The following is a 17,988-nucleotide window of genomic DNA, read 5'->3' on the forward strand; positions in this document are numbered from 1 at the left end:
AGAGTGGACCATCTGTCAGGGGAGTTGTTGGGGTGGGGATGCCAGGAGCAATTGTGCCTTAAATACTGTAGATTCTTAGTGTCATTACTGAGATTTAGTAGATTTACTTGGGTAAATTTTTTTCTGTATGTCGGTAGGACAATTCCAGAGACTACTTGACTGTTTTTCACCTGTGAAATGGTTACTTCTCTGGGGAGAAGATCTCCTATTCTAGATGTTCCACCCCCCTTCTTTTATAAAAATAAATAAATAAAAATTATCGTATTTTTAAGTTTTATGGGATGGTTAAGTAATGATTTCTATACACTGTCAGTTCTTTGGAAGTTACTGAGGTATTTGACACCTCTTTTGCATACTTTCCCCAAGTTTTGCCATGTAGACTGTTACTGTTTCAATGTGCTCCATTCTTTTCTTTTAAAATGTTTTTGGTCATTCGTAGGCAAAAATGCATGCTAAGTCCTTCCATTGTAACTGGTACTTAGAAATGCTTTTATTCAGTGCGTCTAGTTTTTGTTGTTATTTGGGATTTTACTTTTTAAAGGTGTAAAATGATGTTTGTAATTCAGTTGAGTCTGAATCCTAGTTTTTCTTTCTTTTTTCTCTTTTTTGATATGGAGTTTCTCTCTTGTTGCCTAGGCTAGAGTGCAATGGCATGATTTCGGCTCACTATAACCTCTGCCTCCCTGGTTCAAGCGATTCTCCTGCCTCAGCCTCCTGAGTAGCTGGGATTATAGGCACCCACCACGACGCCCGGCTAATTTTTTTTTTTTTTTTTGGTAATTTTAGTAGAGGTGGCATTTCACCATGTTGGCCAGGCTGGTCTCGAACTCCTGACCTCAAGTGATCCACCCACCTTGGTCTCCCAGAGTGCTGGGATCACAGGTGTGAGCCAGCACACCCGGTGAATCCTAGTTTTTCAACAGAGGAGTTGAAATCACGTACCTAGTTAGATAATTAGTTGTTTTTTCTTTTTCTTTTGTTGTTGTTGTTGTTTTTAACTGTGTCTTTGTAAGTATTGTTGTATTGTTGCGTGGTGTTATTTGGCACCACAGTGCAGAGTGAAGGAAACCATGTGGCTGTATTGAAGTCCGGCTGGGTTATACTTTATTAGTATTTGGAAATTAGTTTCTTTTTCGACATGTATCACCTGATTATATGTAGTTAGACATAACTTTCTGTATCCTCAACTTGCAGTCTACTGATTTGATTCATTACACACTGATACTTGCAGATTGTTGTTTTTGCAATTCAGTCTTCTGCCACATGACCAGCCATGATTTTGAGCTGTGAAAAGTTAATATTGCCTGTTAGTTATTTGCACACGGGAAATGGAAGATGTCAGTCAAAGTTCCTGGGGGTGTTCATTGGCTTTGTATCTCTTGGGCATTTCTGACCTACTTAGCTAAATCATCTTCTTCTGTAGCCCACATATGTCCACTTGATGGGGCTGAATGACAGCCTACCCGTATAGGATTCCTCACAGACCATTGAAATGAATGATCTAAACCTTGCTCATTCATGTAGGGCTGTTTTTTGTCTCTTAGGTCCCAACACCCTGTTTCAAACCCTCTTAGATATGATTACTTCCTGCAGAGGGGAAAGATAAACATTGTTTTTACGCCCTTGTTACAAGAATCCATTTTGATGACAAGGTGTTGGGAAGAAGAGGTGTGGTAGATTGTGTCCTGGCCCGCAGCCTCAGTGCCTGGGAACAGTCTTCCTGTCTTGCAAAATTTGTGAGACTGATGATGATAATGCCTTTGTGAATTTTTAAAATAGGACTATTTATATGACTGTCTTTATATTTTTCTGTTCGCATTATATGCAAAAATTAGAGTATTTTCCAAAATGAATTCATATTTTGAGTTAAGGTAGGTTAGTCTACGTGATCTTCATTTCTGAAGATAATTGTAAGATTCTGATTCATGTTAAGAACATGTATGATTTTTGTCTTCTTTTTGTTTTTTTTTAAACCCAAGATTTTCTGTATTTGTGATGAATAAGGAAGAGAAAGCAAAACAGCCGCTGGTGCTTGCATGACATGTAATAAACATGGATGTCGACAGGCTTTCCGTATAACATGGTAAGGATGTTTCTATCATTGCACAGAACTGAATTTTTGCCAATCATTGAAAAGTGGCATCTCTTTATTGTTTTAATTTGCTTTTTCCTGAATAGTGAGGTGAGCAGTGTCTTTTTATATTTTTATTGACTATTTGAATTTCCTCTTCTGCAATTTGCCTATTTGCAGCCTTTGTCCATTTTTCTATTAGTCATTAGTTTCTTTCTAATTAACTTGTAAAAACTGTTTATATGTTAAACAGACTTTCATTCATATGTGTTACAAATATTTTCCCAATCTATTGTTTTTTTGTTAATTTTGTTTATGCTTTCACCATGGAAAAAAACTTAAACTTTCATATAGTCACTTTCCTTTATGATTCCTCTTAATCAAGTTGTCTTCATACACACTTCCTCACTTTTGTTTTTATTATTTTATACTTAGATATCTAATGCATTTCAAGTTATATTGTTTTACATTATATGACATAGTGGCTGATTGACCCGAATTTGCAATCACCTCTATAAAATAGAATCTCTACTACAATGCCTTAATCAAATAGGGGTTGGGCGTGGTGGCTTAAGCCTGTAATCCCAGCACTTTGGGAAGCCGAGGTGGGCGGATTACCTGAGGTCGGGGGTTCAAGACCAGCCTGACCAACATGGAGAAACCCCATCTCTACTAAAAATATAAAATTGGCCGGGCATGGTGGCTCACGCCTGTAAACCCAGCACTTTAGGAGGCCAAGGCGAGTGGATCACGAGGTCAGGATATGGAAACCATCCTGGCTAACATGGTGAAACCCTGTCTCTACTAAAAAATACAAAAAATTAGCCAGGCGTGGTGGTGGGCGCCTGTGGTCCCAGCTACTTGGGAGGCTGAGGCAGGAGAATTACTCGAACCCAGGAGGCGGAGGTTGCGGTGAGCTGAGATCACACCATTACACTCCTGCCTGGACAATAACAGCGAAACTCTGTCTCAAAAAAACAAACATGCAAACAAACAAATAATAGCCGTTCTGACTGGTGTAAGATGGTATCTCATCATGGTTTTGATTTGCATTTCTCTAATGACCAGTGATGTTGAGCTCTTTCTCATGTTTGTTGGCCACATGTATGCCTTCTTTTGAAGTGTCTGTTCATGTCCTTTGCCCACTTTTTAATGGGGCTGTTTGTTTTCTTCTTGCAAATTTGTGTAAGTACCTTATAGATGCTTGATGTTAGACCTTTGTCAGAAGGATAGATTGCAAAAATCTTCTCCCATTCCATAGGTTGTCTATTCACTCTGATGATAGTTTCTTTTGCTGTACAGAAGCTCTTTAATTAGATTCCATCTGTCAATGTTTGCTTTTGTTGCAATTGCCTTTGGTGTCTTCATCATGAAATCTTTGCTTGTGCCTATGTCCTGAGCAGTATTGCCTAGATTTTCTTCTAGGGATTTTTTGTTTGTTTTTGAGAGGGAGTTTCACTCTTGTCACCCAGCCTTGAGTGTAATGGTGCCATCTTGGCTTACTGCAACCTCCACCTCCTGGTCTCAAGCAATTCTCCTGCCTCAGCCTCCTGAGTAGCTGAGATTACAGGCACATGCCACTATGCCCAGCTAATTTTGTATTTTTAGTAGAGACAGGGTTTCACCAAGTTGGCCAGGCTGGTCTAGAACTCCTGACCTCAGGTGATCCACCCTCTTTAATCTTCTAAAGTGCTGAGATTACAGGCATGAGCCATCACGCCCGGCCCTTTTCTAGGGTATTTATTGTTTGGGGTTGAACATTTAGGTCTTATTTATTTATTTATTTATTTATTTATTTTTTGAGACAAGATCTCACTCTGTTACCCAGATTGGAGTGCAGTGGCACAATCTCAGTTTACTGCAACCTCTACTTCACAGGCTCAGGTGATTCTCCTGCCTTAGCCTCCCGAGTAGTTGGGATTACAGGTACCTGCCACCACACCAAGCTAATATCTATATTCTTAGAAGAGACAGGGTTTTACCATGTTGGCCAGGCTGGTCTCGAACTCCTGACCTCAAATGATCCACCTGCCTCAGCCTCCCAAAGTTCTGGGATTACAGCCACCATGCCCCACCTAATATATCTTGAGTTGATTTTTGTATATGGTGTAAGGAAGGGTTCCAGTTTCAGTTTTCTTTACATGGCTAGCCAGTTCTCCCAGCACCACTTATTAAATAGAGAATACTTTCCTCATTGCTTGTTTCGGTCAGGTTTGTCAAAAGTCAGATGGTAGCCCAGGCAGGATGGCTCATGCCTGTAATCCCAGCACTTTGGGAGGCCCAAGGGGGTGGATCACGAGTTCAGGAGATCAAGACCATCCTGGCTAACACAGTGAAACCCCATCTCTACTAAAAAATACAAAAAATTAGCCCTGCATAGTGACATGTGCCTGTAGTCTCAGGTACTTGGGAGTCTGAGGCGGGAGAATAGCTTGAACCCAAGAGGCGGAGGTTGCATTGAGCCAAGATCGTGCTACCACACTCCAGCCTGGCTGACTGAGTGACACTCCATCTCAAAAAAAAAAAAAAATTCAGATGGTTGTAGGTGTATGGTCTTATTTCTGGGTTCTCTCTTCTGTTCCATTGGTCTATGTGTCTGTTCTTATACAAGTACCATGCTGTTTTGGTTACTGTAGTCTTGTAATATAATTTGAAGTCGGGTAGTGTGATGCCTCCAGCTTTGTTCTTTTTGCTTAAGATTGTCTTGTCTATTCAGGCTCTGTTTTGGTTCCATATGAATTTTATATTTTTATTTTATTTTATTTTATTTTGTTTTTTGAGACGGAGTCTCGCTCTGTCACCCAGGCTGGAGAGCAGTGGTGCCATCTCAGCTCACTGCAAGCTTCGCCTCCCAGGTTCAAGCCAGTCTGCTGCCTCAGCTTCCCGAGTAGCTGGGCCTATAGGCACCCGCCATCACGCCCAGCTAATTTTTTTTTTTTTTTTTTTTTTTTTTAGTAGAGACGGGGTTTCACCGTGTTAGCCAGGATGGTCTCGATCTCCTGACCTTGTGATCCACTCGCCTCGGCCTCCCAAAGTGCTGGGATTACAGGTGTGAGCCACCGCGCCCAGCCTCCCCTTTATTTCTTAAGTCTGTGTGAATTGGTTGCTACTGCTTGCCACAGAAAGAGCCTAGACTATACAGCAGAGTCTGGCCCTATTTCTAAGAGCGACTGGATAAAGCTGTATCATGCGCCCACTCCTGATCCCACGATAGGGCTCAAGTAGACTTAAACTACACAGACTTATCCAGAAGAAGAGCAGTTGTGCAAAGAAAAATTCTATCAGAAGACAGGACCTTGGACAGGCAAGTTCACCTTAGCCACGTACTTTAGTCAGATACAATTTTAAGTAATTTCCATGAGCTGGGAATTGTTAGGGATAAAAAAGAAGTATAATATGCCTGTTATCAAGAATGGAGAATCAAGACTTATACATGGAAAAATAAATATAATGAGCAAATTAAGGCAGGATAATGTTAGCATTGAATTGGAGGTACCAGGAGCAGACGCTACGGTAGCAAGAGTTTGCTTCCTGAAGACTTTTGGCGATTTACCAAATGTGCGGAGCATTTTCAGGCTCTAGGTTTCAGTAGTCTGAAAAATGCCCTTTCCTCCTATCGAAATTCTGTGTATCCTGCAAGATTCAACTCAAAGACCACTTTCTTATGAAGTCTTCCCAGCTGGCTCTCCGCCAAAATCTCTACCCTTCCACAGAACTTTCCCTGTGCTTCTGTAACATGGCATTTGTTACATTCGTCTGTATTTCCTACTGTCTTTCCCATCACCCTTCAAGAATAGGGATTGTGGGCCGGGCGTGGTGGCTCACACCTGTAATCCTGGCACTTTGGGAGGCCAAGACAGGTGGTTCATTTCAGGTCAGGAGTTAGAGACCAGCCTGGCTAACATGGTGAAACCTCATCTCTACTTTTAGTAGCTTTTGTGTTTTTAACACAAAAAGTTAGCTGGGCATGATGGATCATGCCTGTAATCCCAGCACTTTGGGAGGCCGAGGCAGGTGGATTGCCTAAGGTCGGGAGTTTGAGACCAGCCTGGGCAACAGGCAAAACTCTGTCTTTATTAAAAACACAAAAAATTAGCCCAGCGTGGTCGTGGGTACCTGTAATCCCAGCTACTCGGGAAGCTGAGGCAGGAGAATTACTTGAACCCAGGAGGCAGAGGTTGCCATGAGCCAAGATCGTGAGTCAAGATCACGCCACTGCACTCCAGCCTGGGAAAGAGAGCGTGACTCCATCTCAAAAAAAAAAAAAAAAAAAAAAAAAGAATAGGAGTTGTGCAGCTTTCTTTCTTTTTCTTTTCTATGCTGTGAGGGTTAATTGTATGTGTCAACCTGGAACCCAGCTAGACTATGGTACCCAGTTGATTGGTCAAATGCCAGCCTAGACGTTGCTGTGAAGGTGTTTTTCAGGTGTGAGTAACAGTTACAATTAGTGGGCTTGGAGGACAGCAGGTTGCCCTCTGTAATGTGAGTGGGCTTCATCTGAGCAGGTGAAGGCATTAAGACTAACCACTGAGGTTTCCGGAAGAAGAATTTTCCTCAGGACTGCAACATAGAAGCTCTACCTGGTTTCCAGCCTGCTGCCCTGAGGAATTTGGACTCAGGACTGCAATGCAATACCAATTCTTTCCTGAAATTGCAGCCTGCTGCTTGCCCTACGGATTTCAGTTCTACCAGCCCCCAGTATCATGTGAACTGTTTCCTTAAAATAAATCTCTCTCTCTCTGTCTCATCTCTTCTTCGGAGATGCAGAACCAGTAGAATGCAGGTGTATACATGCAGTTGTATATATACCCTATTGGTTCTGCATTACTTTGGTTCTGCATCTCTGAAGAACTCTAATACATATGTTCACCTTTAAAAAGAAATCTATGATGGGGTACAGTGGCTCACACCTGTAATCCCAGTACCTTGGGAGGCTGACTTGGGGAGGCTGAGGCAGGAGGATCACTTGAGCCCAAGAGTACAGGACCAACCTGGGCAACATAGTGACATGCCCATCTCTATGAAAAATAAAAAAAAAAAATTGCTGGGCGTGGTGACTGACGCCTGTAATCCCAGCACTTTGGGAGGCCGAGGCGGGCAGATCACCTAAGGTCTGGAGTTTGAGACCAGCCTGACCAACATTGAGAAACCCCATCTCTACTAAAAATACAAAATTAGCTGGGCGAGGTGGCAGGCGCTGGTAATCCCAGCTACTCAGGAGGCTGAGGCAGGAGAATCGCATGAACCAGGGAGACGGAGGTTGCAGTTAGCTGAGATGGCACCGTTGCACTCCAGCCTAGGCGACAAAGGTGAAACTCCGTCTCAAAAAAAGAAAGAAAGAAAAGAAAAGGAAAAGAAAAATTAGCTGAGCTTGGTGGCGCATGCCTGTAGTTGTAGCTACTTGGGAGGCTGAGGCAGGAGGAACCCCTGAGCCCAGGAGTTTGAGACTGCAGTGATTTATAATCATTTCACCGCACCCCAACACCTAGGTGACAGAGTGAGATGCCATCTCAAAAAAAAAAAAATAAGAAAAAGGAAAGAAAAACATTCTAATAATTCCTTTGAGGTTTTGCATTTCCTCCCATATTCAGTGAGGGTTTCTTATGTACCTGGCTCTGTTTTAGGGCCTGGGGATACAGCAGTGCACAAAACAGACGAAAACCCCTGTGCTCATGAGCCTGCATTCTAGAGACGGAGGCAGATCATAAACAGAGATCTGCATACACAGTGCTTGAGAGGGTGGCATGTGCTTAGAATGAAAATAAAGCAGGGGGTGGAGGACATGTTGTGCTGTTAAATAGAGTGAGCAAGATTAGTCAAGGAAGGCTTCATTGAGAAGATGTTGTTTGAATAAAAACAGGAGGGAGGTGAGGGATGAGCCATGGCGATGGATATTTGGAGGAGACTGGGTGAGAATGCTCCAGGATCCGGGGGAGATGTTCTCAGCAGAGAGAACAGCAAATAAGACTCTGAGGTGGAAACCTGATCGTGCGTTTGAGGAATATTCAAGTGGCCAGGGTGGCTGGAGTGTAATGGACAGGGAGACAAAATGAGGTCAGGGCTGGGCGTGGTGGCTCACAGCTATAATCCCAGCACTTTGGGAGGCCAAGGCAGGTGGATTGCCTGAGGTCGCGAGTTCGAGACCAGCCTGATCGACACGGAGAAACCCCGTCTCTACTAAAAATACAAAAAAGTAGCTGGGCGTGGTGGCACATGCCTGTAATCCTAGCTACCCGGGAGGCTGAGGTAGGAGAATTGCTTGAAACCAGGAGGCAGAGGTTGTGGTGAGCCGAGATTGTGCTATTGCACTCCAGTCTGGGCAACAAGAGCGAAACTCTGTCTCAAAGAAAAAAAGGAAAAAGAAAAGAAAATGAGGTCAGAAGGTCATGTGGGAGGACTTGTAGGCCACTGCAAAGATTTTTGTTTTAACCTTATTGAGGGGGGAAACAATTGGAGGGTTTTGAGCACAGAAGGGGTTTTTGTTTGTTTCTTTTTTTGTTTTTTGAGACAGGGTCTCTGTTTGTCCAGGCTGGAGTGCAGTACTGTGATCATAGTTCACTGCAGAGCCTTGAACTCCTGGTCTTAAGCAATCTTCCAGCCTCCAACTCCTGAGTAGCTGGGACTGAAGTGCATGCCACCACACTCAGCTAATTGTTTTTTTATTTTTTGTACAGATGCAGGGTGGCAGTGATGGGGCGGGGGGTCTTGCTATGGTGCCCAGGCTGGTCTTGAACTTCTGGTCTCCAGTGATTCTCCTTCCCCAGAGTCCCAAAATGCTGGGAATATAGGCATGAACCACCATGTCTAGCCCAGAAGAGAGATTTTTTTGAAAGGAGCACTGACTGCTCTGTTAATTATGAATTCTAGCAGGCCAAGGACAGAAGCAGTGATGATGATGGTGGTAGTGGAGATGACAGGATGTTATATATTCTAGAATTTTTTTTTTTTTTTTTTTTTTTTTTTAGACAGAGTCTCACTCAGCCACCCAGGCTGGAGTGCAGTGGCGAGATCTTGGCTCACTGCAACCTCCACCACCTGGGTTCAAGTGATTCTCCTGCCTCAGTGTCTCGAGTAGCTGGGATTATAGGCACGTGCCACCACACCCAGCTAAGTTTTGTATTTTTAGTAGAGATGGGGTTTCACCAGTTGGCCAGGCTGGTCTCAAAAGCCTGACCTCATCCACCTGCCTCGGCCTCCCAAAGTGCTGGGATCATAGGCATGAGCCACCACAACTGGCCCTAGAAATCTTTTGAAGGTTGAGCCAACAAGCTTTGCTAAGGTGGAGTATGAGAAAGAGTGGAGTAGTGGGTTTTATAATGAACATGGTAACAAATCAAATTGTATAGAAGTTCTTGCTATGAAAAACCAGTGTCCCACCCCTCCACTCTCCACAGACAGTCCCATTCCCCACAACCAACTTCTTTTGTAAAGGTTTCTGGTATTGATTACCTCCACAGCTCAAGATAAAATGTTTGTGGTTAACTTAGCAGCCATTCTCAACTCTCTTCTCACTTGCCATCTCTTACTGTAAAGTTGAGAAGTCTAGACCTCATCTTCCCAGTCTCCCTTGCAACGAGGGTGGTCATGTACTCCGTTCTGGACAGTGTCATATAAAAATAAACCTGCAAACCTCATTCCTTTAAGAAAAAAAAAAATAACAGAAAACAAAACCCTAAGCAAAAAATTCTTGAAAAACCATCAAGATGGTCGGGCACAGTGGCTCATGCCTGTAATGCCAGCACTTTCGGAGGCCGAGGCAGGCGGATCATGAGATCAAGACCATCCTGGTTAAGAAGGTGAAACCCCATCTCTACTAAAAATACAGAAACAAAATAGCCAGGCATGGTGGCGGGCGCCTGTAGTCCCATCTAGTCAGGAGGCTGAGGCAGGAGAATGGCGTGAACCCGGGAGGCGAAGCTTGCAGTGAGATGAGATCGTGCCACGGCACTCCAGCCTGGGTAACAGAACCAGACTCTGTCTCAAAAACAAACAAACAAACAAAAATTGAGATGTGTTTTTTCATTGTTTTTCTTTTTTCTTTTCTTTTCTTTCAGGCAGATTCTCACTGTGTTGCCCAAACTGGAGTGCAATGGCACGATCTCGGCTCACTGCAAGCTCCGCCTCCTGTGTTCAAGCCATTCTCCTGCCTCAGCCTCCCAAGTAGCTGGGATTACAGGCATGCACCACCACGCCCGGCTAATTTTTGTATTTTTAGTGGACGGGGTTTCACCATGTTGGCCAGGCTGTCTCAAACCCCTGATCTCAAGTGATCCACCTGCCTCGGCTTCCCAAAGTGCTTTGGGATTAAAATACTTTAATCCCAAAGTGCTGGGATTAAAGCATGAGCCACCGAGCCCGGCCAGGAGTTTTCAAAAAAAAATGCAAATCCTTGGACTTTACTCTAGACCTGGAGTTACCTCAGAATCAGTAACTCCAGGGGTGGGGCCCAGAAAGCTGAGGCTTAAACCCTCCAGGCGATTCTGATACACACAGAAGTTGGAGAACCAGCCTTAAACCAATGCTTCTGAAACTTTAATGTGCACAGACATCACGTGGAGATGTTGTTAAAGGCAGATTCCGGTTCAGTAGGTATATTGATGCAATGGTCGGATCGGGATTTCCCCATGTTGGCACTGAGGCAATCATTCCCCAGTCTGCTGGGAGTGTTGGCAGATGAAAACCCTCAGCTGAATACTTCTCTATGAAGAGGGTTATCTCATGCAATATCACATTCCCTGATATGAGGCAGCCTCCATCCAATGGCTGGTTGATGTGGGAAAAAGAAGTCCTAGCCCCTCTTCCTCAAGGCAGGGCAGCTTTATTATTTTTTTTATTTTAATTTTGTTTTCAAGATGGAGTCTTGCTGCGTTGCCCAGACTGGAGTGCAGAGGTGTGATTTTATTTCACTGCAACCTCTACCTCCTGGGTTCAAGTGATTCTCCTGCCTCAGCCTCCTGAGTAGCTGGAACTACAGGCACCCACCACCATGCCCAGCTAATTTTTGTATTTTTAGTAGAGACGAGTTTTCACCATGTTGGCCAGGCTGGTCTTGGACTTCTGACATCAGGTGATCCGTCACCTCGGCCTCCCAAAGTGCTGGGATTACATATGTGAGCCACCGCGCCTGACCCAGGGCAGCTCTGAAGGACTCTCCAACCTATAGACGGTGCCGTAGACTCAGTGGAAGCCTCTCCTGCAACTGCTTATAGTTGAACGTCTCCCTTCACGAGCTCGCCTTCCTCACTTCTCATAGGTGGTGTTCTTTACACAGAAGTTGCCAGATTTGACAAATATAAACACCAAAAGCCCAGTGAAATTTGAATTTCAGATAAGTAAGAATAACTTTCAATATAAACATGTCCCAAATATTGCACTCTTCGTTTATCTGAAGTGCAAACTTAACTGGGCATGCTATATTTTATCTGGCAACCCTGTTCCTAAAGCACTCCCAAAGACATTTCCTACATGACTCAGAGTAAATCTCAGTCTCAGAGTCAGTTTCCCAGGGAACCTAATTTATGACAGTTGGTCTCAGGAGTTCTCATGAGAAGCAGATGATGGGAATATGGAGCTGTTTCACCCAACAGCCGGCTTACAACAAACTCCTGATCAAACCCATGGCAAGAGGTTGTGGTGTGATTATTAAAACCTCCAGCCAGGTGCAGTGGTCCATGCCTGTAATCCCAGCACTTTAGGAGGCCAGCATTTTGGTGCATGCCTGTAATCCCAGCTACTTGGGAGGCTGAGGCAGGAGAATGGCATGAACCCGGGAGGCGGAGCTTGTAGTGAGCCGAGGTCCTGCCACTGTACTGCAGCCTGGGCAACAGAGCGAGACTCCCTCTCAAAAAAAAAAAAAAAAAAGGGAAGCAAATTGGGTATGTGCCTTTAGAGGTGTTGTATATTTTCAGCATTATAAATGAATAGAAATGAATAACAATACTTTGGTCCACAGATTTTTGGTATCTTAACTAGTTTTGGATCTCTTCCACTAAAGGGATTGCCTCTTGAACCTTGTTAGGATTATACGTACCGAAGGCAAACTGCCTGGGTTTGAATTTCCTTCTGTCCCTTGCACCCTGCCTGAGTTCAAATCCTAGATCTACTTATTAAGTTCTTTTAAGGGGATGATCTTTGAGCAAATGTTGAGCTCCTGTTTTCCCAAGTCAATGGACACAATAGTTGCTACCTTGTGAAAGATTCATGTAATTGACCAGCATTTACCAAGTAGCATCAGTGTTCAGTTTGAGTCATTGGTGATTCTGGATTTGGAGAGTGAGGGGGTGTTGGGGTGGGGGGTGGTGTGTGCCTGTAGCACTTAATTGCGTGCAGAAAGGAAAAGATACTTTTGATAACCCAGAGGCAGCTTTTCTCTGCTTTTGTTTCAACAGGGAAGAAGGGAGTTTGGAGAGGGAAAGGAATTCTGTTCAATACTAAGCGCTCTTCCTCAAAATCAGAAGTATATAGAATGTGGAATAATTTACAGAATTTCTAGACTTCAACAATCTGATTTTTTTCTTAATTTGTTTTTGTTTGTATAGGTTGAGACTGAGCTACAGTTAATCTGTGGCGACGTTCTGGATGCACTGGACAAACACCTCATTCCAGCAGCTACCGCTGGCAAGTCCAAAGTTTTCTATTATGAAATGTACGTTCTTTACTAACAACTAACAAGTGTACTTCAATAATTTTAAACACTCTCAGGAATAATTGGCTTTGTGTCTTTTTTTCTTAGACATTTCAAATTATTTTCCTTATTAAATAAAACCAAAAATCCCACATAAATTAACTGAGGCGCCTCTAAATATCAACAAAATTATCACTTGATAGACTAGAATTAAACAAGCAAGTGGTTCCAAGAAATGGCACAAGAGTATTAATCACAAAATAAACTTTCTACATGAAACATTCAGCCAGCACTGTGCAATGTGTGGCCGTTTCGGGGAGGGAAATGAGATAGGTCCCATGAAAGCAAAAGGATATAAATGAAAGCAAAAGAATATAAATAACTAAAGCAAAAGCTAATGCATTTTTATAATAGCCTGACCATCTTTTGATTCCAACATCAACTATCCTTCTAACATTAAACAATTCTTTTTAAATAAAAGTTGGAAACCTACATAGAAGAAAGTCATGATTCTAAAAAGGCCAACTTTTAATCTTACATTTTCCTTTCTAGTATAGAACCTACATTTTGTAATAGAAAACCTTGCTGCTGGAATGAGGTGTCTGTCCAGTGCATCCAAAACGTCCCCACAGATTAACTTTACCTGTCTCAACCTGAAAAAATAAAAAATAAATTTTAATAAATCAGAGTGTTTCAGTCTAGAAATTCTGTGAATTATTACACATTCTATGTACCTCTGGTTTTGTGGAAGAGAGCTTAGTATTAAAGAGAATTCCTATCCCTCTCCAAACTCCCTTCTTCTCTTTTGACACAAAAGCAGAGAAAAGCTGCCTCTGGGTTATCAAAAGTATCTTTTCTTTTCTGCCTGCAATTAAGTGCTACAGGCACACACCACCTCCCACCCCAGCACCTCCTCACACTCCAACTACAGAATCACCAAGGACTAAAACTGAACACGGATGCTACTTGGTAAATGCTGGTCAATTACACGAATCCTTCACAAGGTAGCAACTATTGTGTCCATTACTTGGGAAAACAGGAGCTCAACGTTTGCTCAAAGATCATCCCCTTAAAAGAACTTACTAAGCAGAGCTAGGATTTGAACTCAGGCAGGGTGCAAGGGACAGAATAAAATTCAAACCCAGGCAGTTTGCCTTGAGCACTTACATTCCTAACAACGTTCAACAGGCAATCTCTTCAGTGGAAGAGATCTAAAACTAGTTAAGATACCAAAAATCTAGGGACCAAAGTAACTATTGCCACTCATTTCTATTCATTGGTAATGCTGGAAATGTACACTACTTCTAAAGGCATATACCCAGTTTTGCTTCTTTAGTTTCCTTTTATCTGAGAGGGATCCATTCTGAGACCCCCAAGTGGATACGCTGAAACCATGGATAATACCAAGCCTGATATATACTATGTTTTGTTCTATACATACCAGTCATGGTGAAGTTTAATTTATAAACCAGGCACAGTAAAAGATTAATACCAGAACAACTGTAACATACACTAATAGAAGTTATATGAACATAATCTCTTTTTCTCTCAAAATATCTTATTGTACTGTACCACTGGTAACTAAAACTGCGGATAAGGGGGACTATTGTACAACAGTCTCACCATTTCCCGCTATTTCTGAATCATTTTTAGCTTGTCTTCTCCTCCCTTGTTTCCTTCTTTCCGTTCAAGGCTGCTGATTCTTCTCCAGGAGGATCTTCTAGCTCTAATCACATTCTTATATGTAAAAGATAGGAGGTTTCTTTCTTCAGCTGTCAGCTCCACCTCCATCCCTGCTACTTTCTTCATTGACTCCACCATTTCTATAAGGGAAAAGCAAAATCTGTACACCTGCAGAATTAGCACCACATGGATGCTGCCAAAGGGTTTTCTGCCTGTGTCCCCTGGAGGGGGGACATCACTTCTCCCCTGGACAGGAGCCCATTAAGCAACACTTGGAGCAGTCAAGGAGTGCCACACCAGAATGTGGGGACCAGTGACTTCAGGGAGTGCTCGGAAGCAAGCCCCAAGGTCCTCAGGGCGCCCCAGGGCCTGCCTTGGAAACCGTACTGCTGTCACTGCCCTGGCACCATAGGCCTGTGATGAGAGTGCAGCCTGAGCGATCTACAAACTGCCTTCAGGGTCCCTCTTCCATTGTCCTGGTGAAGAGCACAGCCCTGATCCGTGCAGGCCTCCTGACCCACACCCTCATGTTCTCTCCCAAACACACTTTCTTATCTGCTCAATATGGACAGGCTGAGAAGGCTAGAACCTTCCCAAGTTTTTAAGTTCTGCTTCCCTTTTGATTATAAATTCTGTCTCTAAATCATTCTTCTTTTCTTTCATTTTCCTAGAAACATTCAAGAGAATGAAGGTACTCCTTCAATACTTTGCTTAGATATTTCTTCTGCCAAATTTCAGGTTCATCACTCGCAAGCTCTGCCTTCCAGAAAACACTAGGAGCACAATACAGCCAAGTTCTTTGTCACTTTATGACAAGCATCACCTTTCCTCCAGTTTCCAATAACGTGTTCTTCATTGCCATCTGAGACTTCATCTGAATGACTTTTCCCTTGCATATTTTTATTTTTTTAAGAGACTGAGTCTCCCTATGTTGGCCAGGTTGGTCTTGAAGTCTCATCCTCAAGCGATCCTTCCGTCTTGGCCTCCCAAAGTGCTAAGATTCCAGGCATGAGACACCAGGCCTGACCCCCGCCATATGCAACCGACATTCTGTCCAGCTCTCCTCTTCTGAGCCCGTACTAGAGTCGCCCTTAACCAAGAGTCACAGGGAGAAGACGGCCACCCACACGCCAAGAGACAGGCCTGGAACAGAGCCTTCCTGCACTGCCTCAGAGGGACCCACCCTGCTGAGAGCTTGATGGTGGACTCATGGACTCCAGGATTGTGAGACAGTAACATTCTGTTGTTGAGGGTGCCCAGTCTGTGGTCCTGTAAAACAGCCCTAGAAAACTAACACAACCTGTTAGCCCACAGATGGTGGAGAGATGGAATGAAATAATAATAGAAATATATGTGAAATAATAATAGAAATAAAGCACACAATAAATGTAATGGGTTTGAATCATCTCCGCATCATCCCTTCCCCGTCTCCCGGGTCCATGGAAGAGTTGTCTTCAAGAAACCTGGTCTCTGGTGCCAAAAAGTTTGGGGACCGCTGATGTAAATGTTTCTAAAAATAGTTAAGCAACATAAGGTTTACCTGCTACAAATAATGCAGATTTAAATGCTAATAAAAATGGGTGCAAATGAAACACTCTTTCTGTGGTCCAGGGAATCTTAACCATTCTATCAGAAGGACTCGCAGCTTGGAACTGCAGCTGCCTTCCCACATCCAGTCCACTGTAAAGCCCTGCAACACACACACATGCACACACGCACGCACACACATGCACACACACGCACACACACGCACACACGCACACACACATGCACACACGGACACACATGCACATACATAAATACATTCACATGCACAAACCTGCACACACACATGCACATACATACATACGCATGCATATACCTACACACACACACACACAGAAACACACACACCCTGTGCTTCATGCCCTCACCACGATGTCCTGGGAGAGAATGCATGCTTTTAGGAGAAACTCAGGCCCCTCATTCTCCTGGTGATTGCACAAGTGCCTTCTCTGCAGACCATGCTTCAGTGCCTTTCTTCGTTCTCCCTCTTACTGAAAGAGAGAGGCAGAGACCCCTACCCCTGTCACCCACCACCTCCACCCCTAGGCTGCCCCAGGCCCAGGTTCCAGAAGTCTCCCAGGATCCGGGAACTAAGGACAACCACTGGGTTCCACAGCCACTAGTCCATGGGTCAGGCGCCTCTCTGTGAGCTGACAAACCTTGGCTCTCATGCCCCACACCAAGCCAGCCACACCGCCGTCCCCCAACCAGCATTATTACTGCCTCCTGATGTTAGCCCTGACAACCCTTCTTGCTAATAATCTTGCCCCCTCACACGCTGGTCCAGGCAAGCCCAAAGGCCAGCACCCACCACCCACCCTTCCTGGGGGCCACTCTACTTTCTGCTTGCCCAGATGTCTTCACCTGGCTTTACCAAGCTAGAACAAATAACAGGGATGAGCCCCCGGCCTCTACCGGGAAGATTTGCCAAACTGCTCTCCATTCAGAAGGAGGAACAGTGATAGGGCCTACGAATGACCCCAGTATGGTCACCCAAGCAACAAGAAGGGCAAGGAGCCCAGTTTCCTGCCCTTACCCTGGGAGGGTGTGGCCAGGGCACCACAAGGCCCTGGAGAGGGGTGGGTAGGAGAGCAGATCCAACCTCTTCTTGAGGAAGCAGCCACCACCCCAGGAAGCAGCAGATGGGGGCGCACAGGCAGAGCCCCCGGTGCTGTAGAGCAGGCCCAGCAGATCTGTACTCAGCCTCAGCCCCGGGGAGCTGCAAGACAGGCTGAGACCCTGACAGGTTTGGATCTGTGTCCCCACCCAAAACTCATCCCTCCTGTGTCAAGGGAGGAGCCTGGTGGGAGGGGATTGGATCTGGAGACAGTTTCCCCCGTGCTGCTCCCCTGAGAGTGAGGGAGTCCTCAGGAGAGCTGATGGTTTCAAAGTGTGGCACTTCCTCGTTCTCCACTCACTCCCTCCTGCCGCCTTGTGAAGAAGGTGTCACTTCCCCTTCGTCTTCTGCCATAATTGCAAGTTCCCTGAACTGCGAGTCAATTAAACCTCTTTCCTTTATAAACTACTCAGTCTCAAGTATTTATTATTATTATTATTTTTAACAGAGTTTCAATCTTGTCACCGAGGCTAGAGTGCAATGGCACCATCTAGGCTCACTGCAACCTCTGCCACCCAGGTTCAAGGGATTCTCCTGCCTCAGCCTCCCAAGGTAGGTGGGATGACAGGCGCCCGCCACCACGCCCAGCTAATTTTTTGTATTTTTAGTGGAGACGGGGTTTCACCATGTTGGCCAGGCTGGTCTTGAACTCCTGACCTCAGGTGATCCACCCGCCTCGGCCTCCCAAAGTACTGAGATTACAGGTGTGAGCCACCACGCCCGGCCTCAAGCATTTCTTTACAGCAGTGTGAAAACAAACTAAAACCCCTTCCCTGAGGTGCCTTCTGCTTAGGCAACCAGCTGCCCCATGCTCCTCCTCTGCCCCCTGGTCTTTCTGTTCCCCTGATGAGGGCCAAGTGATAAACAGGGCCAGCCGCAGCCCCATCCTACTGCAGCCCGTGTGGCTGCTGGAGAGGCTGCGCTCCTTTCCTCACCCCAAGGGGCCCT

Source organism: Macaca nemestrina, chromosome 17 (assembly GCF_043159975.1).
Source record: "Macaca nemestrina isolate mMacNem1 chromosome 17, mMacNem.hap1, whole genome shotgun sequence".
In the NCBI taxonomy this organism is placed as follows: domain Eukaryota; kingdom Metazoa; phylum Chordata; class Mammalia; order Primates; family Cercopithecidae; genus Macaca; species Macaca nemestrina.